A 24,642-nucleotide genomic window follows, 5' to 3' on the forward strand; every position below is an offset into this window, starting at 1 on the left:
TGGCCGGTTCCCCCCCCCTTCCTCACAGTGTCTGAGCCAGACAGTCCCAGGGGGCTCTTCAGCACAGTTGAGAAACAAACCTTTTGAACAAACATGTGTAATTGTAAAGATGAGCCCAGCAGGATAACCAGAAATGCTCTTCTCCACCTGGCCTGATGCCCACGTCAGGCAGCTCATGCCCGCTAGAGCTTCACACTCATGTGCACACATACACACACACACACACACACACACACACACACACACACACTGCTCCACTTCAGAGGGAGCTGGGGTGACTGTCCGCCAGGAGAGACCATGGGAGCTCCCTCACCCATGAGCTCTTTCCGTTTAACTTCCCGGAGCAGGGCTTCCCTCCCCCCACCTCGGGGGGCTCGGGTGGACCTGCCCCCTCCTCCCCGGTGCCCACAGCTTGCACCGTGTGTGTAGGAGCCGCAGAAAGTGCTGCAGCAAAGAAAGGCATGCCTGGAGCCCAGAGCCCCAAACCCGGGGCTGGCGGCGGTTGCTAAGAGACAGAGGATGCCCAGCTGGAATCGTGACTGAGGTTCCTTGTTTGTGCAAGAGCGAGATGAAGAGGAAGGGAGAGGACGTGTTTGCTGTGATGATTTTCAGCCTCCACCAGATCCTGCCGGAGGGAGAAAAGATCTCATTTAGGATTATGCTCAGCGATGTTAAGTCTCTCCAGCCTTCTGGCAGCAGGAAAGCTACACGCTCCATTCTTCCTCTGTTCCTTAAATATATGCCTTGAAAAACTAAGCCAAAAAAAAAACCAGGAGAGGATACAAGTTAGGCATTCTAATTTGTAAAGTGCAGTGCTGCAGAGGAGCGGCTTCAAATCCGGCCTATAGGCCCAATCCGTCTCCATTCAATCCCACCTCCTCTGCTCACTGCTGTGTGCCTTGGGGCAAATCGCTTAACCCATCTGTGCCTCAGGTTTCACTTCAGTGAAATGCAGATTATAGAAGTCCCTCCTAGGGTGTTGTAAGGATTAAGCCCAGTTACCCATGTAACATTCTTAGCACAAATGTCCGCTTTTACGAAAAGTGGATTGATCAGAACTGGATGGCCTAGTGCTGCCCCTTATCTAAGATTAGGAATCTGAGCCTCAGCGTGGCCCAAACCAGGGGTCCTGCAATGGACTCAAACTGGGCAATACCTTCTGCTACATCTTCTCTCCCCTCCACACTGGGAGAAGCAGCTGCTTTTCTCACCAGTCTCCCAAGAAGGTAACCCTGGGCCCCTGTCAGCGCAGACCTGGCTCTGCCCACTTCATTCTCCAGCCAGCCTGTGGGTCCTGAGCGTCTGCCCGCAGCTGGCACCGTCATGGGCATCAAGCTGCTGTGTGCATGCGGACCTGCCCTTGCCCCGAGCTTCCTGCTGATAAAGTCTGCGCATCCCTTCACTGTGCTACACAGAGCTACGCCCCACCCCGTTTCTAAGCCAGGACCAGATACCTGGCCCTGCGACCTCTCTCCTCAAGACTCCTGGAACTGCTTCTCTCCATCGCCTTTCCAGGTCCTGTGGCCAATCTGTATGCCTTGCCCAAGTCCAAAAGGGGGTAAAGGCAAAGAGAAGAAGGAAAATAGAAGGAAACAAACTTTCCTGGCCAGAGGCAGGAGTCAGGGCCAGAGGCAGGAGTCTCTCAGCGGCCAGAGGCAGGAGTCAGGGCCAGGGAAAGGAGACACCAAAAAACAAGGAGAGGTTTAGGACAGCACCCCAAGTGGAAAGGATGAGCGAAATTTCTAACATAAACCAGGCACATGATCTGATGCATGAGTCTATTTGCACAAAAAAGCCAACAAAGGTTTTCCAACTAATCACATTTAACTGTACACTTAATATATCACCTTCCTTGAAAAGATTGAAATAAGAGGACATCTGAGAGCAGTACAGAAAATCGAAGAGGCGAGTGGTTGCCTATGAAATGGAAACTTTCCGGAACCGTCCTTTGACTTAAGTTCCCAGAGTGTTGACCGCCAGGCCTCTCATCCTCCAGAGTGGTCCCAGCCAGGAAGCCCACTTCCTCATCCACCGATGGGTAAGACAAGGAGGCAGGACAGGAGATCACAGATCACTGCTGAGCAGGTGCCAGGGCGCAGATGCTGCCAGGAGGTCCAAGTACAGATGGGGCCCCAGACGTCCTGCAGAAACTACCCACACAGGGCCCACATCCCACCCCAGCAGGCAGCCTCCAGCCGAGCAGTGACTCCGCAGGCTTGGTGTCCCCATTATCAACGTGGGGGATGATGGTCCCAACGGCAGAGAGGTGCTAAGAAGATTGAAGAAATAATGAGAGAAGATGTAACTTCGTGGTAAAGAGCATAGACTGTGGGGTCAGACTGCCTGGGTTCAAATCTTAGTTCTTCTGGTGTTGGGCAGGGGGTTAATTTACTTCTTTGTGCCTCAGTTTCCTTATCTGTGAAATGGAGGTCATGGTCCTTAGTTCCTAGGATTATGGTAAGACTCGAGTGGGCTCCTCTATGTCAAGCCTCTGGAACGCCGTGGGGTGTGTGGAGGCCCCACATCAGCACTGCAATGGCAGTGGTGATGTCACCATCACCATCCTGTCCAGAGTCTGGACATCTATCCTTCTTCCTTTTGCCTGGGGAGCAGGCCTGGTGATCTGGACCCCTGAGGAGCCCCAGGTTCTCCAAGCAGTAGGACCCCAGCTAAATGGACACCTCACATTTGTCACTAAATCATGGGACGTTGAATGGGGACCATGGAGCAGACTCTGGTGGGTGAGGAATGCAGCAGGTAAGTGTGGGCTTCCTGGACCATCACCACCTCACCCTCGTCGGGTGGTACCAAAGGAAGGTGCTTCCTTCTGCCCCAAAGGGCCTCTCAGGCCAGGCACAGCCTTTCCCGCTCTGTGCAGCTGTCCAGTCAGGCCCACAGGGCCCCTCTAACACTGCGCTCGAATTCTGCCAACCACTCTCGCCACACACATTCTTATCCCAAACAGGGCCGCTCAAGCAGCTAATTCAAACAAATTCCGCCCGGGCACCGGCAGCCTCCGGCCGACGTGGAACCACCACCAAGGCCTCTCTTCAGGCTGCGCCCACCCAGCCTGGGAAGGGGCGGGGTGGGGGGGCGGCAGCCACCGCGTTCCCAGCCCCTGCCTCTGCCCGCTGCACCAGGCAGGCTGACAATGCGTCAACCCCCTCCCACCCATGTCAGCCATGTCCTGCCGGGAGCCAGGCCCTGGAGGCGCCCGGGAACAGCACATCTGACTTCCACCTTCTGAAGGCTGTGACGCCACCTAGACAGCTCGGCCAAGGAACCCTAAAGGCGGAGAACTGGGGACAGAGCACTTGGCAAGCCTCCCCAAGCACAGAACTATTTGGAAGACACTTGCTTTACCTTAACCCTTGTAGCCAAGTCTGCATTCCACTCCATTTTTTTGTTTTACCAATAATCATGCTAACGATCATAATTGCAGCTAAGATAAACTGAGAAATAAACCTTGGTTGGGACAGTGTCCTGTGCGCCTCACTTACATCAGTGCACTTGCTATGACAACCCTTTGAGATAGGTATTATTTGTACCCTCAAGTTAGAGATGAGCAAACTGAGGCAGAGAGAGATTAAGCAACACATCCAAATGGCGGAGCTGGGACCTGAACCCAGCCTGATCCCCAAGCACAGTCCTTTAACCACTATCTAAATGTAATGTGTAAAACTGTTTTAAATCACTTAGCTGCTTAGCTCCCCCCCCCCATTTTTTTTTTAGTAAAACTGAAGCTCCAAGAGGATTGCCACATTTCCTGTGCCTGGATGCCCAGCCGGGCTCACTGGCCTGGCCCCCCAGAGAGGGCCATTCCACACCCTCAGGTTCTATGCACTGCAAACTGAGACCTGCCAGCCACAACCTCCTCCTCTGGATTCCCAGACCCTGCCCATCTCCAGCCCAGCTGGCCCTTTCTGCAGACGCAGGTCATCCCAGTGCCTAGGTGAGCTGACCTGAGACCCCTCCGCAGTCTCAGCCCCTCCCTCCCAGCCACGGTGGAATAATTTAGGACTGCAGGTTTCATACCTTGTTGGGCTGATCTCCAAAGCCAGGTCCCGGATCTCGCCCCTATGCTTCCCAAGATGCACCATTCAGCCCCGATCCCCAAGAGGCCCCTTGGTTCCCTGCGCCTCAGGCCTGTCTCCAGAGAAGCCCCCAAATAGAAGGTGCCCCCCACAATCCCACAACCAAGACCTCACACCCAGATTGCCCAACTGAGTTCTATCTTGGCCAAGTTACCAATCCAGTAACCAGCCCATCCTGCTGTCCCTTTTCTGAGTCCCGAGACCCTGTGTCTAAACTCTGAAATATGACTGGACAGAACCTAAACTTCCAAATGTCCCCTCATTTAATTTCCAAGGGTCACTGTGCTGGTTTGGAACTGTCCTGAACTCCTGAAAAGCATGTTCTTTAATCCTCATTTAATATTACTGGGTGGGATCTTTTTTATTATTTCCATGGAGATGTGACCCACCCATTTGTGCATGGTACCTTTTGATTAGTTGGTTTCCGTGGAGAATTATCTCCTCCCATTCAACGTGTGGTTGTTTACTGGAGCCCTTTAAGAGGGAATCATTTTGGAAAAAGCTTTAAAGCCCATGCAGCCAGAGACCTGTGGAGATGCAGAAGGAAAACACCCCTGGGGAAGCTTTATGAAAGGAGGAGAGAAAGCTAGCAGAAGTCGCCATGTGTCTTCCCAGCCGAGAGAGAAATCCCATGCTTCATTGGCCCTTTCTTTGGAGTTAAGGTATCCCCTTCTGGATGCCTTAATTAGGACATTTTCACAGCCTTAGAACTGTAAACTTCCAATTTAATAAATTCCCTTCTTAAAAGCCATTCTGTTTCTGGTATATTGCATTCCGGCAGCTTACAAACTAAAACAGTCGCCCACCCCACTATTTCATTGTGCAGCCCTCCACTTATTAGACCAGTTACCACTGGGTTCTCTGTACCATCTGCCAGAATGTACTAGAGATTCCTGTGCCCTTGAGATGCTGCACCTTGTCAGCCTTGCCAATCTCCCATATCAGCTGGACCAGCACTCCTGATTAATGTCAGAAGGTTAATGTCACAGCTGGGACAAGGAGGCAACCGTGCACACAGAGCTCACACAGGGGGTGCCAGGAGCAGAGGCGGGAGCCCAGAGCACAGGTGAGAGGGGAGCTCCTGGCCCACGGAAGCAAGCAGAGCCCACGTGCCTCCTCTCCCACCCCCTTCTCTATCCCAAATGAAATCTTTCTTCCTAAGAGAGAGGATGGCAGGAGGAAGTGGCCAAAGATGAGCTTCCGTGGTGAACGTGGAATGAATCACTGGCAGCCAGCGTCAGGAGACCATGGGATGAGTATGTCAATGAGAAGCAGGAAAACAATCACCAGCTCAAGTATACAAGTCATAAAGTGAATAAAAATAAAGTAAATAAAGCAAGGGAAGGATAGTTGCAAGTAGATTACATAAAATCTACTCCTTTCTATTCATTTTGAGCTGCATTTATGAGAAGCTGTGTATAGTGTTGGGGAAGGAGAATCTGGATGGGACACGGGCTTGCTAAGAAGTGACCCCAGCAAGGCCCCAGATTTCCCATCCCCTTGCTCACTGCCCAGTCCCCTGGGTCACTCTGATTTGCCATCATTTTCAGATAGCCTAGTGTCCTTGCTGCATTTGATTTGGACAGTTTCTTTGCTATAACCGTGCCCCTGGGCTAATGGGCCATAGGCAGCCGGCTCATTAAGCTGTTGAGCATTTCCGGGAGCACTGTCAGGCCTGAGGTCTGGCGAGCCCCCAGTTCCCAGCGGGTGGTCCTGAGCCTTACACAGAGCTCTCACCGGCCCTCTGATGTCCTGGAGAGGCTGTGGCGGCCTCACTTCCTCTCCCTAAAGAGGTGCGCTTGCTCTCCTCTGGGGGGGGGGGTCATTAGCCCGCCCGCCCTCCTGCCCCCAGCCCCATCCCGTCCCGCCCACCTCCTCCCCCACCCCTCAGCCGTCTCCACGGTCTTTGGGACCAGCAGTTGCGTGACAAATGACAGAGGAGGTCCCAGGGACACCATTTCCTTTTGCAGGCGTTGTTGTGCCTGACCTAAACCCAGATACCCAGGCCCCAGTCTCCCTGGTGACACCTGAAGGCCCCGGTCTCCTGGCAACCGGGAACAATGGCCCCTGGGAAAAGCACACAGAGTTTGGGAAAGGGCAGGCTTTCTTCTCAGCGCCCCTGGGTAGGATGGGGAGCTCTCCACTTCTGCAGGCAGAGCGTGGAGGGAAATTCCAGTGACTGAGGGTATTCAGGCCTCCAGTACCCACCTCCCCACCCGAACTAAGCTTCAGGAACTCTCCCAAGCAAGAGCTCCCCTACCTGGGGAGTCCTGAGCTGCCTCTTCCTGAGACAAAAACTCCTTTGAGCAGACTTGCTGCTCCTCCTTTCCCTCCACCCCAGCCCAAGTCTCTACTTCATCCCCCTGGAGCCGACTCAAGTCATTCAGTCATCTCTTCTGGTGACCCCCGTTGTCAGCTTTTGCCCGCAGAAGTGACATTTTCTTTGCCCTCTGATTTTCCAGGACAGCTTCCCAGTTTGGTGATGTGGGCCTAAAGGAGAGGAGAGAACTCAGGCTTTGCAATCAGACAGGGCTTGGATAAAGCCCCCTCCCAGCCACTCCCTCGCTGTGTGACCTGGAGAAGTCACCAAAGTAGGGGTCTCAGTGTCTTCTGCAAACCAGAGCTGGCAGCACCATCCAAGGGGGTCGTGGGGATTACCCTGTGCAGGGCAGCTGCTCAACACTTAGCAGAGCAGGAACTACCAACACCACCTGTGGGTTCGAGGAAAGGTGGGTAGAGAACGACAACCACCTGCAAGAGACTGGGGACGCTCCTGGGCTGAACTGTACCCTTCACCAGAAAACCCTCACTGCAGACCTCCAGGGAGGGCTGTGCTGCATGGTGCAGAATCATAGCTCCCAGACACCCCACAAATGCAAGAAGCTCTGAGGAAGGAGTGCAGAAACCTGCTCTCAAAAGCAGGGAGATCTCTAGTGAATTCTAGTGTAGTGATGGCTCCTATTTGTGAAATGATTCTTGCCTGCATGCAAAGAAAAGGGGATCTTGCTTTTTTTCATTCAACCAAATCCTGCTCATCTCAAAAATTCCTTCTGACTGAAACCCACAAGGAATCACAACATCTGCTAACCGCATTTTTCAGTGATATTCTTTTTCTCTCACATTTTTTTTGCTTTAACTCCTAGAACTCAGTCACTTCTCATCAGCAACAGGGCACAAAGCAGCTCCTATTTTACAGATGAGATGTTGGAGTATGAGAAGCTTCCAGGCCAGCAAGGTCACAAAGGGTTAATGTCAGAGCTGGGAGGAGGTACGCACACAGCTCAGTCATCCCAGTGGGCAGGAGGTGCCAGGAGCAGAAGCAGGAGCCCAGAGCATGGGGGAGAGGGGAGAGAAACCACGCACTGGGAGAAGACGGCAGCAGAAGTGCTAGAGCCAGAGGACACCAAGGCTGAATGTTCTAGTTTGGTAGCTGCCGAGAGAATGCAATATACCAGAAACGGAATGGAATGGCTTTTTAAAAGGGGAATTTAATAAGTTGCTAGTTCACAGTTCTAAGGCTGAGGCAATGTCCCAATTAAAGCAAGTCTATAGAAATGTCCAATCAAAGGCATCCAGAGAAAGATACCTTGGTTCAAGAAGGCCGATGAAGTTCAGGGTTTCTCTCTCAAGTGAGAAGGCACATGGTGAACACAGTCAGTTTATCTCTCATCTGGAAGGGCACGTGGCAAACACGGCGTCATCTGCTAGCTTTCTCTCCTGGCTTCCTGTTTCATGAAACTCCCCGGGAAGTGTTTTCCTTCTTCATCTCCAAAGGTCACTGGCTGGTGAACTCTGCTTCTCATGGCTATGTCATTCTTCTCTGCTCTCTCTGAATCGCTCTCATTCTCCAAAATATTTCCTCTTTTATAGGATTCCAGTAAAATAATCAAGACCCACCCAAATGGGTGGAGACACATCTCTACCTAATCCAGTTTAACAACCACTCTTGATTGAGTCACATCTCCAGGGAGATGATCTAATTACAGATTCAAACACACTGTACTGAGTAAGGATTAGAAGAAACAGCTGCCTTTACAAAATGGGATTAAGATTAAAACATGGCTTTCTAGGGCCCATACATCCTTTCAAACCAGCACGTTGAGAATGTGGCTAAAGAGGAGGCCTCGGAGTTCCCCGGGGTGCCGGTGAAGGTGGGGACAAAAGCTTAGGTGCCACAGTACTGCCTCCCCACGCTGGCCAGGCAAGCACAGGTCAGACAGCAGCACAGTGACCAGGAAGGCAGAGGGGGCTCCCGTGACCCTTCCCCGGCTTGCCTGTGGCCTCCTGGAGCTGTCCCACCCCCATGGCCACTTCCTCTGCTCTGCGCCCTCAGAAACCCACAGTGCTTGGGATGCAAAGTCAGTTCACATTGGCTCCCATTGCCAACAGCTTCACAAAACAGAGACTGAGGCAGTTGATAGGGAAGGAGGGAGGGGAAGGTATCCTAAGACTCAGAGCAAGAAGTTCCTTTTGGCGCATGCACACCCAGCCCTCACAAACCTAGCTCTCACTCAGGTCCGCACCCAAAAAGAACCAATAAAAAGTGCAGCTCAATCCCTTATTAGCACAACCAGAGGGGTAAGGGCCCCTCCAAGTCCTTATAATGGCAGGATCGCACTTCAGAAGGCTTCTCCTCCTTTGGAGAAGGCCCACGCTCGCCTCCTTTGAGCATGTACTTTCACTATGCATCTAACTTTGGGGCTAGGCACCCTGACTAGCCCTTGACTTCTTTTCTGCACTGAGTCAAGAGCCCCCAGGGCACCAGCCCCCGGTGGGGGTCTCTACCTCGCCGAGAGCTCCGGGGTTCTCCGGCATCAAGACCACATCTCTTTTATTCACCACCGTATCCCCAGAGACTGGAATGAGGCAGGCACAGAAATATTTATGGAGCGTGACAGCCTTAAAGGATGGACGATAAGACCCAGGAAAGCCAGAGGCCTTCAGGCCGACCAGAGGCAGACCCCGCGGACCAGCGGGCAGGGGCCTCAGGGACTGCGCCCATCACATAGAGCCAAGCAGCCTGCCAGCCAGCGGGGCACGTTCCCTGAGCCACCTCCCGGATTCTGCCCCCTGCCCCGCCCCTTGTGCGCATGCGCATGCCTTCACCTCTTGGTGCCAGGTCAGCCAGTTAGCACGTGGGTCCAACTACTGAGTTCCTGAAAGTTAACAGTGAGCAGGGAAATAGAGCAGCTGTTGTGAATCACTGAACTGTCCTTAACCAACACCAGGCACCATCTCCCCTAACCCTTGCTTCAGCCCTACGAAGTAGAGTCTGTTACTCGCCCCACTTTACAGATGAGGAAATAGGCTCAGAAGTTGACAGTGCTGGCCCAAGGTCACGTGGCTAGAAGGGTCAGGCAGAGGACTTGAACCCAGAGCCCTCGCTCAGAACCCCAGCGCTCTGAGCCTAAGTGGAGCATTCCCTTGGGAAGTAGAGGACAAAGCAGAAACCCCAAGAAAAACTGGTGTCAGGGGTGGGTGAGCTTGAAGCTGCAAGCAGAGGTGAGGATGCCCAGATGGGAACGGTTTCTTGCTGGGCAGAGATAAGGCCCTGAGAGGCAAAAGGCCCAAGACGTGAAACCTCAGCAGAGGTAAGCCTGGGAGTGGTCAGTGTGCACCTACAGCTCAGGGGCCCTTTAGCTCCCATGGACACTCACTGGCCCTCCTGGCAGCTCTCAGCTGGAGCTGGGCTCCCAGGGTCCCAGGCTTCCGCTCACGGGCTTTCTCCCCAAAGGGGCTGCCCAGCCAAGTAGAGCGAGAGCTGAAGAAGTGCATTTAAACAGTCACTGGTGCAGCCTGCCTCCAATTTCCAAAAATGCAAGGATTGGGACTGGATTGAGGGTGGTTCATCAGTTAAAAATATTTCTCTTAGGCGTGGTAAGAAATAATCCTGTTTTGCCTGCCCTTAAAGAAAGCACCCCATCAGCTGATTGCATGCCCTGGGGATGGTGGCTGGCAAGGCATCCCAGACCCCTGGGTGGCTCCTGAATTTCTGAGGACTTGGGGGTGATGATGGAATTTAATAGGGGTGGGGCTGTGGGGCAGGCTGGCTAGTCCCACGTGTCAGCACCTGCTTCTGGCATTGGTGATAAATATGGGCCCATGAATAAAACTGCAAAGAACAGCCCTTCTCCTTCTTAAACAAAAATCAGCTAAAAAGAAAAACAAGTCTCTGCCAGGCTTTTTACAGATCTGACCCACTCTCAAGTGCTGCTAAAGCCAGAAAATGAACAGAAATGGGTGATTCTTTCATGTTTAACAAAGCCCCTAATTTCAGAGCTTATGGGGTCTAGAGGCACGAAATTCACTTAGAGGAGGTAACACCATGCCCTGGAGCATGATGAGACCTGTCTGGGGACAGCGGCTGGGTCACAATGGAGGCTTTTCACCCTGGTCCCCTCTGGTTATTAGCTGGTGTTAACAATGGGGACAGGGAATTGGAACAGATTGAACAGGGCCAAGGTTCCCTTAGAGTCAAAACGTATCAACTGACAAGGCCTGAGCTGCCACAAAGACTCACGTTCTCAGGTTAAATGAACTGTAAAGACCAGCGTCTTTCCAACCTGGATTTTATACCAAGAAGATCTGCAGGGAAGTCAAACAAGAGTAAAAGGAAATCTTTTTGCTAATTTAGTGCCAGTCCCCATGTCAACATTAAAAAAAAACAATATTTTTACTTTATTTCTTTAGAAAGGATATTTTCCTCCTCCTAAATAATAAAGGAAATTTTTCTAGCACCTCTACACACAAGAAATATCAGGTATTAACTAAAGCACTTTAGAGAGAGACTGCCTGCCTGGCTTACTTCTTTCTTATTGGAAAATACTACAACATATTTGATAGCCAAACTGAATTTCTAGAATCTCAAACACATCTGGTTGCCCAGTTATCTTTGTTTGAACAAAAAAAATTTAAACTATAAATCATTAAAGTGTTGCCCAACTATATTATTAGTATAGATTGAGGATAAGGTGTGAGTTACTAGATGTGTGGGTTTGAAACTGTTATAAACCCCACAAAAGCCATACTCTCTTAATCCAATCTTGTGGGTGCAGACCTACTGTGGGTGTGAGCTCTTGATTGGGTTGTTTCCATGGAGATGTGACCCCATCCATTCAAGGTGGTTCTTAATCTGCTTGCCACAGGACTTTAAAGGAGAGACATTTTGGAGAAAGCTCAGAGCCAAGAGATGCTAAGGGAGAAAGAAAATGCCCACAGAGATATTTTGGAGAAAAGGATGAGCAGATGTTCGCCATGTGCCTTCCCATGGGACAGAGGAACCCAAGATGCCAGCAGTCTTTCCTCTGAGAAAGTATCCTCTTACTGGTGCCTTAATTTGGACATTTCATGGCCGTAGAATTTTAGCTTATAACGTAATAAATCCCCTTTGTAAAAGCCAATCCATTTCTGGGTATATTGCATTTCTAGCAGCTTTAACAAACTGAAACAATTAGATAGTGGAGTTGTAATCGTTTTCTGTTATCTCCTGAATTTCTTACTGTTAGAAAGACTAGGACTTTCAAAAGACATAATAGCTTAATATTTATGGATTTTCCACATGCCAGGCCTGTGCATTGCTGGCAGTACCTCATTTAATCCCAGCTCAACAATTTGAGATAAGTCTTTATTATGCTCTTTTTTCCAAATGAGAAAACCAAGGCTAAGCACGATTAAGCAACTTGCCCCAGTTCAGCAGTAGAGACGTTGGATTTTGGAGTCCAAACTCATAATTTCTATATTAGTTCTGATTGCCAAATACTGTTATTTCAATAGCACCAGAGACTATGTACAAAGTGCAAATGGAACAGACAGTACAATGGCTTCCCCAGAGCCTCCGGCTCCCTTGTACCTTCCAAAATACACAGTCAACAACCTGCGCTCACATCCACTATCAGAAGATGGCGCTTATCAGCCGGGGACGTAATCCTAAAGGAATCCCAGGGGACAGAGCCACTTTCAGCCTGTGGTCAATGCTAAAATGACCAGTTGTCCACAGCCTTCCCTAGGGTCAACTGAGGTCTCACGCCATATCCAGCTGGCTGTAAAAGATGCTATTAAATGTCATCAACAAATAAGTTATGACCTTTGCTTACACAGTTTACTATAAAGACCTGCCCACGATGATTTCTTGCCTTTTATTTCCTACAGATGGAGTTGAAGGCTTGTAGAAAACTGGTTTCTCCCAGTTGCTTTAGAAGAATAAAATATTCTGATGACTGGGTTTACTGATCAAATTTCTATGAATCCAAGGCAGAAGAAAATGATGAGGGGTTATGTTTGAACAGCTGTGTAATTGATATATGTGCATTTGTCCCTGTGAAATATGATTTTTCATTTCTATTCACTTTCTTTCACATTCCACCTTTTATTTCATGGGTAGCAGGAAGAAGGAAAAAAATCTATAAAACAGCCATCAAATTCTTACAGCTTACACCACCCACTTAACAAATCAGCTTTACATTACTTAAAAATCAACCACAGAATCACCCGTCAACACTTCACCTAAGCCAGAACCCATATCAAATTCATCCTGATATTTCCTGCACCTCACAAACGACTGCACGCAGCGGGTTTGTAATAAGTTTTTTGAGGGAATGAATTCATCCATCCATCCAAAGGCAACAGCTGGGCTCAGGGTCCCCACCACCAAGCCGGGGAAAATGAGACTGGGAAGGACGCTGTATCTCAATGAGGAAACAAGACTAAGGGGGTACCTCCAGAATTCCCATTCCCTGCAGGAGGGACACGCACTAAGGGAAAAATGGAAGTTTTCAGGAGTTTAAGACCAGCTGCTACTTTGCAAACATCAGCCAGGAATCACTGTAAGAATTCATGCCCACAGCCAGCTCCCATCAGACGGTCTAACAAAGCTCCCTAGACCCGCACTGGGGAGAGATGCACCGCCCCCCCTTCTCTGTTGCTCTCCTACATATTCTCTAAAAATTATGAAGAGAAGAGCTGGTCATACACACAAACAAATTTAAAATTGTAGGATTTTAAATTTTGTTTTTGTTTTTTTAAGAAAAGAGTATCAAAAATGGTTGGTCTGTAAGAGGCAGAGAACTAAAAACTCCACCAATAAATATTATCTTGAATTCTGGGATGCCCCTGGTTGTTTGGGGAACTCCAGAGAAGCCATAAAAATCCAAATACAAGCTGCTAATGGCTTCCTCCTGAAGCCCCCAGGCAATAAATACTGGCCCCTTTGAGCACTGACACGTCCAAAGGATTCTCTTAGAAATGGGGTTGAGTCCCAGGGGCTGGCGGACAGGGAAATCCCGGTATCTCCGAGGGCCTCCTAAGGGGGTCGGTGGAGAAGCACTGAAGGCTCCTTGTCCCCAGGACTGCTGACCAGCTGGGGACTCCCAAGGGTTGACCTGGGTGCAAAACCTCTTGCAGGGGGGGGTGTGCCCTGGGGTGGCACAAAGGTGCCCGCATCGTCCCCTTGACAATGGATGGAGCAGCTGACAGCAGTGTAAACCTCTTCTTTGTGCTCATTTCCGAGGCTCAGCCTGCGGCTCAGCCTTCTTCAGGGAACGGCTCTCCTCTTCCTCTCTGCCCTCTCCTGGGGCCCCCGTGGGGTGATGAAACCCCAATGTGGCTTTCCCCCTTCCATGCATCCCTCACTCCGGCCACATCCCTGGGAGCAAGGCCGTCTCTGGTTGTGGTCTTGGGGAGGGTGAAAGAGGGGCCCCTGTCTCCCTGCCAAGGGGGTGTCACGCCACCAGAATTTATGTGCCAGCTTTCCTGGACCAGCGTTTCCCAGGTCACCTCCCCACCCATTACCGCCCTATTAGCTGCCCTGTGCTTTCCCTGGGCTGCCGCTGGCCCACACTGCCTCTTTGTTACCGGGCAGCTCTAGGTCGGCCCCTCCCCAACCAGGGGCCAAGCTCAAACTTGGCACGATGCAGTATTTCCTCCCTCTCTCCTGTCCCCCACGCTCAGCCCTGCTCCAGGGACCCCAGAACCTTTCGTAAAACAAACCCCCAAAGGGAATTCTCCACTCTGTTTGCACAGCACGAGTGGGCCCCGAGCTGCCTGGAGCCCCTCACCTCCATACACACGCTCCCTTCCTTATTGGTATTCAGTCACTACCTTCCTCTTCTGACACTCCCCTGCTCGGCCTCTGTGATGCGCCGACAGAAGGGCCTTTGTTACCGGAGCAGAGGGGTACAAACAGGGCCCCAAAGACAACCGTGGTGACTTCAAAGGGGAAAACGAGTCACTGCTCCACGGGCGACGGGCGGGGAGGGGACGGGTCCAGGCAGAGCAGGCGCCTCCGAGGCCCTTCAGTGGAGGCTCATCCCAAGGAGAGTTCTCACCCAAGGATAAACCTTCCGTGTCTTTTTACAGATCAGACAACATCTCCAAAGCTATTCGTTGATTTATATTGTTCCAAATTTGACTCCAAAACACAGGCCAGAATCTGGAGTCTGGTAAATATTTTGTTACACAGTTCGCCGGAGCCACTCTGTTGTAAAGGGTTGCTTCCTACGCTGAGGCTCGGGCTGGGGCTTCCAGGCTCCCACCTGCTGCCAGTTTTGCACGTGTGGGAGCAGATTCACCATCCGAAGCACCATTTAAGCACCATTTGGATGGAGTCGTGTCTCCCTGTTAGACGGCTCTGCATTGGAAAGCACCCGAGGTTGCAGAACCCACGCTGGCCCCAGGTCGCCAGCACGCCTTCCCGGCGGCTGCAGCTCCAGCTCCTCATTCAGGGAGGCGGAAACAAACAGAGCAGCCACCCCTCACAGACACCTCTCACAGACACCCCCTCACAGACACCCCTCACACACACCCCACAGACACCCCCTCACAGGCACCCCTCACAGGCACCCCTCACAGGCACCCCTCACAGACACCCCTCACAGACACCCCCTCACAGACACCCCTCACACACACCCCACAGACACCCCTCACAGGCACCCTTCACAGGCACCCCTCACAGACACCCCCTCACAGGCACCCTTCACAGGCACCCCTCACAGACTACCTCTCACAGGCACCCCTCACAGACACCTCTCACAGGCAACCCTCACAGGCACCCCTCACAGACACCCCTCACAGACTACCTCTCACAGGCAACCCTCACAGGCACCCCTCACAGACTACCTCTCACAGACACCCCTCACAGACACCCCTCACAGACTACCTCTCACAGGCAACCCTCACAGGCACCCCTCACAGGCACCCCTCACAGGCACCCCTCACAGACACCCCTCACAGGCACCCCTCACAGGCACCCCTCAGAGACACCCCACAGACACCCCTCACAGGCACCCCTCACAGACACCCCTCACAGACACCCCCTCACAGACACCCCTCACACACACCCCACAGACACCCCTCACAGGCACCCCTCACACACACCCCACAGACACCCCCTCACAGGCACCCTTCACAGGCACCCCTCACAGACTACCTCTCACAGGCACCCCTCACAGACACCTCTCACAGGCACCCCTCACAGGCACCCCTCACACACACCCCACAGACACCCCCTCACAGGCACCCTTCACAGGCACCCCTCACAGACTACCTCTCACAGGCACCCCTCACAGACACCTCTCACAGGCAACCCTCACAGGCACCCCTCACAGACACCCCTCACAGACTACCTCTCACAGGCAACCCTCACAGGCACCCCTCACAGACTACCTCTCACAGACACCCCTCACAGACACCCCTCACAGACTACCTCTCACAGGCAACCCTCACAGGCACCCCTCACAGGCACCCCTCACAGGCACCCCTCACAGACACCCCTCACAGGCACCCCTCACAGGCACCCCTCAGAGACACCCCACAGACACCCCTCACAGGCACCCCTCACAGACACCCCTCACAGACACCCCCTCACAGACACCCCTCACACACACCCCACAGACACCCCTCACAGGCACCCCTCACACACACCCCACAGACACCCCCTCACAGGCACCCCTCACAGGCACCCCTCACAGGCACCCCTCACAGACACCCCTCACAGACACCCCTCACAGACACCCCCTCACAGACACCCCTCACACACACCCCACAGACACCCCTCACAGGCACCCCTCACACACACCCCACAGACACCCCCTCACAGGCACCCTTCACAGGCACCCCTCACAGACTACCTCTCACAGGCAACCCTCACAGGCACCCCTCACAGGCACCCCTCACAGGCACCCCTCACAGACACCCCTCACAGGCACCCCTCACAGGCACCCCTCAGAGACACCCCACAGACACCCCTCACAGGCACCCCTCACAGGAAACCCTCACAGGCACCCCACAGACACCTCTCACAGGCACCCCTCACAGGCACCCCTCACACACACCCCACAGACACCCCCTCACAGGCACCCCTCACAGGCACCCCTCACAGGCACCCCTCACAGGCACCCCTCACAGACTACCTCTCACAGGCAACCCTCACAGGCACCCCTCACAGGCACCCCTCACAGGCACCCCTCACAGACACCCCCTCACAGGCACCCCTCACAGGCACCCCACAGACACCCCTCACAGGCACACCTCACAGGCACCCCTCACAGACACCCCTCACAGGCACCCCTCACTGGTACCCCTCACAGGCACCCCTCACAGGCACCCCTCACAGACACCCCTCACAGGCACCCCTCACTGGTACCCCTCACAGACACCCCTCACAGGCACCCCTCACAGGCACCCCTCACAGGCACCCCTCACAGACACCCCCTCACAGACACCCCTCACACACACCCCACAGACACCCCCTCACAGGCACCCCTCACAGGCACCCCTCACAGGCACCCCTCACAGGCACCCCTCACAGACTACCTCTCACAGGCAACCCTCACAGGCACCCCTCACAGGCACCCCTCACAGGCACCCCTCACAGACACCCCCTCACAGGCACCCCACAGACACCCCTCACAGGCACACCTCACAGGCACCCCTCACAGACACCCCTCACAGGCACCCCTCACTGGTACCCCTCACAGGCACCCCTCACAGGCACCCCTCACAGACACCCCTCACAGGCACCCCTTACTGGTACCCCTCACAGACACCCCTCACAGGCACCCCTCACAGGCACCCCTCACAGGCACCCCTCACAGACACCCCCTCACAGACACCCCTCACACACACCCCACAGACACCCCCTCACAGGCACCCCTCACAGGCACCCCTCACAGGCACCCCTCACAGACACCCCTCACAGACACCCCCTCACAGACACCCTTCACAGGCACCCCTCACAGACAACCTCTCACAGGCAACCCTCACAGGCACCCCTCACAGGCACCCCTCACAGGCACCCCTCACAGACACCCCTCACAGACTACCTCTCACAGGCACCCCTCACAGACACCTCTCACAGGCAACCCTCACAGGCACCCCTCACAGGCACCCCTCACAGACACCCCTCACAGACACCCCTCACAGACTACCTCTCACAGGCAACCCTCACAGGCACCCCTCACAGGCACCCCTCACAGGCACCCCTCACAGGCACCCCTCACAGACACCCCTCACAGACACCCCTCACAGACTACCTCTCACAGGCAACCCTCACAGACACCCCTCACAGGCACCCCTCACAGGCACCCCTCAGAGACACCCCACAGACACCCCTCACAGGCACCCCTCACAGGAAACCCTCACAGGCACCCCACAGACACCTCTCACAGGCACCCCTCACAGGCACCCCTCACACACACCCCACAGTCACCCCCTCACAGGCACCCCTCACAGGCACCCCTCACAGGCACCCCTCACAGGCACCCCTCACAGACTACCTCTCACAGGCAACCCTCACAGGCACCCCTCACAGGCACCCCTCACAGACACCCCTCACAGGCACCCCTCACAGGCACCCCACAGACACCCCTCACAGGCACACCTCACAGGCACCCCTCACAGACACCCCTCACAGGCACCCCTCACTGGTACCCCTCACAGGCACCCCTCACAGGCACCCCTCACAGACACCCCTCACAGGCACCCCTCACAGGCACCCCTCACAGGCACCCCTCACACACACCCCACAGACACCCCTCACAGACACCCCTCACAGACACCCCCTCACAGACACCCCTCACACACACCCCACAGACACCCCCTCACAGGCACCCCTCACACACACCCCACAGACACCCCTCACAGACACCCCTCACAGGCACCCCTCACACACACCCCACAGACACCCCCTCACAGGCACCCTTCACAGACACCCCTCACAGGCACCCCTCACAGGCACCCCTCACAGACACCCCACAGACACCCCTCATAGGCACCCCTCACAGGCAACCCTCACAGGCACCCCTCACAGGCACCCCTCACAGGCACCCCTCACACACACCCCACAGACACCCCTCACAGACACCCCTCACAGGCACCCCTCACAGGCACCCCTCACAGACACCCCACAGACACCCCTCACAGACACCCCTCACAGACACCCCTCACAGGCACCCCTCACAGGCAACCCTCACAGGCACCCCTCACAGGCAACCCTCACAGGCACCCCACAGACACCCCTCACAGGCACACCTCACAGGCACCCCTCACAGGCACCCCACAGACACCCCTCACAGGCACCCCTCACAGGCAACCCTCACAGGCACCCCTAACAGACACCCCTCACAGGCACCCCACAGACACCCCTCACAGGCACACCTCACAGGCACACCTCACAGGCACCCCTCACAGACACCCCACAGACACCCTTCACAGACACCCCTCACAGGCACCCCACAGACACCCTCTCTCAGGCACCCCTCACACACACCCCACAGACACCCCTCACAGGCACCCCTCACAGGAAACCCTCACAGGCACCCCACAGACACCTCTCACAGGCACCCCTCACAGACTACCTCTCACAGGCACCCCACAGACACCCCTCACAGGCACACCTCACAGGCACACCTCACAGGCACCCCTCACAGACACCCCACAGACACCCCTCACAGACACCCCTCACAGGCACCCCTCACAGGCACCCCTCACAGGCACCCCTCACAGGCACCCCTCACAGACACCCCTCACAGACACCCCTCACAGGCACCCCTCACAGAGCAGCCCACCCCTCACAGGCAGCGTGTGTGCAGAAAGCCTGACATGCACAGAACAAAACCCATTTCCCCGAGCCTTCTGCCCGCTGTACTCTGTTCTGCTTCTGGAACAAACGTGCTCCTTTGTCCTCATGACAGCCCTTCAAATAGATTTGAAAATTACTCTCAGAGTTCTGCTACATTTTCTTTTCATCATACCATACAGCCTCAGGCCCCTTCACTACATCTCATATGAGACGGTTTCCAGCCATCTCCCAGCATTAGCTGTCCTCCTCCAGGCCTCCCCACAACCACCCACCATAAAACACAGCTCCCAGGACTGAACACTGCTCTTCAGATGTGCTGGAATCAGCACAGTCTAGACCAGGACTATCCCCTCCCCTGGAGAGGACCCCTTGCCGCTATTAATCCAGCCTAAGACTACACTGGTTCTTTTAGCAACTTGTCCACATGCTTGATTTACCCTTACCTTGAAGTCATGTACTTCTCACAGTAAGTACTGCCAAACCTGGTTTCTCCATTCAGCACCTTTACAACCATCTCCATACTGATCAGTATTTAATCTCTGCTCATTGATTCCAGCTTACTTCTGGGAGATCTTTTTCTGTGTTGCTCCTGTCATCTTGGGTATAATGGCCTTCAGCTCTGTGCCACTTACAAATCTGCCAAGTGTCCCTTTTGTATGCTCACCCCATTGACTGATTAAAATGTTACACAGAGCAGTGTCCCGAGACACCAAATAACTTGTCCGGTATCCCACGGCCAGATGGGGACAGAGCTAGAACACATAGGAAGAAGACGGGGAAACTGCCCCTCACTGCAGGCCTCCAGTTTGCAGCTTACGTGCTTCTCAAAAGGGAGCCTCTGTAGTTATCCACTCAACAGACAGACCAAACAGGCTGAGAGGACCATGAAGCTGCCTGGGGTAAATGGGACAGAACAAGGGAAACTGCAGAGATTCCAGGGATTTCCCTGAGCCTTGGAAATAATCTATACAATGGACAAGGAGTAGTTTAAAACCAGCTTCAGCCTCTTGGTAAGGAAGAAGCCCTTTTCAGCAAAAGTCTGTCACAATTCTCACAAATATGTTCTAGAAGTGTGTCTGCTCCCTTGGGGAATCTGTTGATGATCACAGCTAGCTGAAGAGCTGACATTTGGGACATATTCTTGCCCTGAGTATACTCTAGAGGACAGCACCAAGATCATGGGGTGATCATACCAAGAAAACAGGTCAAGGTTAATGCAAGGACTCCTAGAGATCACAGCCAGTAACCAACAGGACAAGCTGTATGGTGAAGTAGTGAGCTCCCCATCACCAGATAGGCTTCAGTGAAGGCTAGAGTCGACTTTTGTCCCATTCGCATTTAAAGATCTAAGCTCCTGTACTCTTTCCTGCTGTGACCGGTGCCTTGTACTGCCAAGTAAAAACCCATCATTGATGAGAGGCAGGACAGCCTAGAACTGGGAAAGAGGGATGGATGAGGACCTGAGTTTCAGTGAAGCAGAACTGAGCTGCAGATATGTCAGTGAAAGCTTAGGAGCCTTTTGGAACATAAATGCCAACCTTTATTTGTATGTAACAGCCTCTGCTGCTCCTTGGGACTTTTGATGCCAAGATAATCTGAAGTCCAAAAGTAATAATACCAAGCATACTTTCTGGGAAAGACTTCTAATGCTGAGACTCCACATTAAAGCTGAGAGTAGATTAAGCAGAAAATGATACCAGTTAAGAATTAATGGGATGCACAGGTAGAATTCTCACCTGCCATGCAGGAGACCCAAATCTGATTCCCAGCCCATGCACCACCTCCACCCCCACCCCCCCACACAAAAAAGTTATAAACAAAATTCCCTAAAATCACATACCTGCTTCTGTGTGTGTATATATATAGATATAGAAATACATATATGTAGGGAGACACATAAAAAATAATTAATAAAAAAAAGTAATGCATGGCATCCAGATGTTTATTTCTTGAAGTTGTAGGCTATTGTAGATCATGAATTTAAATGTAATGAGTTATAATTCAGGTTCATATTTTTGCCGAATTAATCTAGCAAGGAGCTCTACATTGTAGCCAACACCTAGGGAATGCATTCAAAGCAAAGGCCATAGAAATTCTTCTTCCATTCATCCAAAGCCAATACATTATGTTCAGTCTATAAAATCAAAAAAGAAAAGATGCTGCACAATTAAAACTTGCAGGCAGTAGGCTAAGTAGCCTACCAAATCCAGAGTGAGCTGAGATAAGATGCAGGGAAACTAAGGAGCTCTGTCCCTTACGAGAAATCAGTCAGCAGAATTGAGGACAGACCTTTAGCAAAAGTCAGCATGTAGCTGGACCCCAAAGAATTATGGGAGAAAGTGCTGGAGATTTGGCAAAGACTTGGCAATGGATTTATCAGCTCCTTACCTCTCATTCACTGCCGACTCCAGGTCTGCCCTGTGCAGGGCAGGGGAAATGGGCAGCAGGGAAGGGACCAAACATAAGGCAATGGTTCCCAGCCATTTCACCAAAAAGATGCCCTTTAATACTGCCCCCCAAACTCACCCTGCAAACCCACCATTTAAAAGATCTAGATTATTAGAATATCTTTATTAATAATATTTTCCCCATATTTTTATTAATCAAGAGCCAATTAATCACCTTCCAGAAAGTCCTGTCCTTAGTATCAGATATCCAGTGTTACACCACCAAATGGACATATGATTCCAGTCAAAATGCAGAAATTCATTTGCGTTAGCACCTTCTGCTTTACCGTGCACAGTACAAAGAGTTTGAAGACGTTCCATCTTTTGGGAAGATGGTGGAATAGGATAGGCTGAGTTCACCCCTGCTCCATGGAACTAGAGAAATGACAGAAAAATGACCAGAACAGCAGTTTCAGGGTACAAATGACCTGAGAATGTCTTTTACACCATATAGAGAGGTCCTAGGATGAAAAAGTGGAGGAATTGGGATGGAGAGAACAGGGTGAGTGTGCTTGGTCGTGACTGTACTGGGGACAAGAGGCTGTGCCCAGGAAACTGCTTACCCTGCAGCTATCTTGGAAGAGCAGCCCCTTCAGTTCTGTAGCCCAGAGCTCCCTTGGGAAACCAAGAAGCCAGCAAACTTGCTTTCCCTGCCCATTGAGACCATCCAGCTAGTGTGCAACGCCTACTGCTTCCCTTTCCATACAGAAGCCTGGAATCCCCAGGAGTCCACAGATGAGGAGACGAGGATGAGTAAGAAAGCCATGCTGTGACCTGTACTCCCTAGCTCTGCTCCACACCCCAGCACCATGCCCCATAGCCCCATACCCCTTACCCCTGCCCTGTGCACCCACACATCTGCCACTGCACTCCACATCAGGCAGTTGAAATATCCAGTCCCACAGCCCAAAGTCACTCCAAGCAGGAGCCCAGGAGCCACCAGACACATTGAGCCTACAAACAGAATCATCACTGAGGGGCACACAGCCTAACCTCCCAGCCCCAGGGTTAGCAGCTTTTGGATGTACCTGGGCCTGTAGGTCTGGCTGGAATTGCACCAAATATCCATCCAGCTCAGTGAGCTGCTGCCACAGGGGAGAGGCCAGCCTCAGGAGAATAAGAGACCCAAGAACCATCTGTTGAAAGAAATGGAAAGTGCAGTCTCACAAACTGCCTATCTGTCTAGCTTTAAACAGATCTCCAAGTAGAGCTGCATCTTCTGCATGAGGTCTGGGTCTTGGTTTCACAGGGAATTACTGACAAATTGAATACCAAAGAAGACCTTTAACACAAACCCAAGCAAATACAAAACCTTAGATGACTGAGGGAAATCAACATTCAAAATAATCCTATCAAGAAAATCAATTGTCTCAAAGCCAACAGAAAATCACAAAGCATATGAAGATGCAGGCAGATATAGCCCAGCCAAATGACCAATTGAAACACCAGAGGAGTCACAGAAGTTGGAACATCTAATCAAGGATGTTCATACAAGTCTCTTAAATAATTTAATGGGTTGACTAATGTCTTAAAGGGCATCGAGAAGACATTAAAAGAGCATAAAGAAGAATTTGAAAGAATAAATAGAAAAACAGCAACTCTCACAGAGATGAAAGATATTATAGACCAAATTAAAATATACTACAGACACACAACAGATTTGAAGAGGCAGAATAAAGAATAAGAATGAGTGAACTAAAGGACAGGACAATCTAATTTAAATACACAAAATAGGGACTTCCGGAGAAGATGGCGGCTTAGTAAGACGCGTGGATCTTAGTTCCTCCTCCAGAACAGCTACTAGGGGAGTAGAAACGATACAGAACAGCTCCTGGAGCCACGACAGAGATAAAAAAGACAGCGTACCTCATCCTGGAACGGCTGACTGGCTGAGAGAACCCGCTCCGGTGAGATCGCCGAGGGGCGTGGGCTTCCCCAGGCGGGGCGGCAAGCGGCCAGAGTCCCTCCCTTCCTCCTTCCCAGGTCAGCTGGCAGAATTGGGCAGGCGGTCCCCTCAAGCCACGGCGGCTGGTGCCCACCACCATGCGCGGCCCCCCGGACCAACTGAGAGAATTGGATCGGAAATCCCCAGTCCACGGAGAATGGTGACCGGGGGGGTCCCTTCCAAACATGTGACTCCCGGTCCGGATGGGAACGGTGCACTCTCCCGGGCCGCGGCGGCTGGCGCCCTCCCGCCATGCTTGGCGCCCCGGGCCGACTAGGAAATTCGGACGGGCGCTCTCCCGGGCTGCGGTGGCCAGCGACCTTCCCTGCGTTCGGACCCCCGGGCCGGTTGGCACTCTTCCAAGCCACTTCGGCTGGCGAACCTCCCCCCACGGCGAGAATTTTCCAAAGTTAAAAGACCCACAGCACCTTTTACTGGTGGGACCCGCAGACAAACATGTGCCACGAGCGCCACATACTGGGCAGGATAAGAAAAACAGAACCCAGAGATTTCACAGAAAAATCTTTCAACCTGTTGGGTCCAACACCCAGGGAAACCTGACTAAATGCCCAGACGCCAGCAGAAGATAACGGATCATGCTCAAAAAAATGAAAATATGGCCCAGTCAAAGGAACAAACCAATAGTTCAAATGAGATACAGGAGCTGAGACAACTAATGCTGAATATACGAACAGAAATGGAAAACCTCTTCAAAAACCAAATCAATAAATTGAGGGAGGACATGAAGAAGACATGGGCTGAACATAAAGAAGAAATAGAAAATCTGAAAAAACAAATCACAGAACTTATGGAAGTGAAGGATAAAGTAGAAAAGATGGAAAAAACAATGGATACTTACAATGATAGATTTAAAGAGACAGAAGATAGAATTAGTGATTTGGAGGATGGAACATCTGAATTCCAAAAACAAACAGAAACTATCGGGAAAAGAATGGAAAATTTGAACAGGGTATCAGGGAACTCAAGGACAATATGAACCGCACAAATATACATGTTGTGGGTGTCCCAGAAGGAGAACAGAAGGGAAAAGGAGGAGAAAAACTAATGGAAGAAATTATCACT

General features: G+C 52.3%; 1 protein-coding gene and 1 long non-coding RNA gene across 2 annotated transcripts in view; both read right to left on the reverse strand.

Moving 5' to 3' along the window:
* The window catches only part of SLIT1 (slit guidance ligand 1), a 183,873-nt gene that overhangs the window by 130,673 nt on the left and 28,558 nt on the right, over positions 1–24,642 (reverse strand). The window lies entirely within an intron of this gene.
* LOC143653173 (uncharacterized) lies at positions 1,873–6,081 on the reverse strand. Its single transcript, XR_013161146.1, has 3 exons — positions 5,979–6,081; positions 4,501–4,568; positions 1,873–2,269 (listed from the first exon to the last, which is right to left on the reverse strand). It is a non-coding gene; the product is annotated as an uncharacterized LOC143653173 (long non-coding RNA).

The sequence above is a fragment of the Tamandua tetradactyla genome, chromosome 13 (genome assembly GCF_023851605.1).
Source record: "Tamandua tetradactyla isolate mTamTet1 chromosome 13, mTamTet1.pri, whole genome shotgun sequence".
NCBI classification, from domain to species: Eukaryota; Metazoa; Chordata; class Mammalia; order Pilosa; family Myrmecophagidae; genus Tamandua; species Tamandua tetradactyla.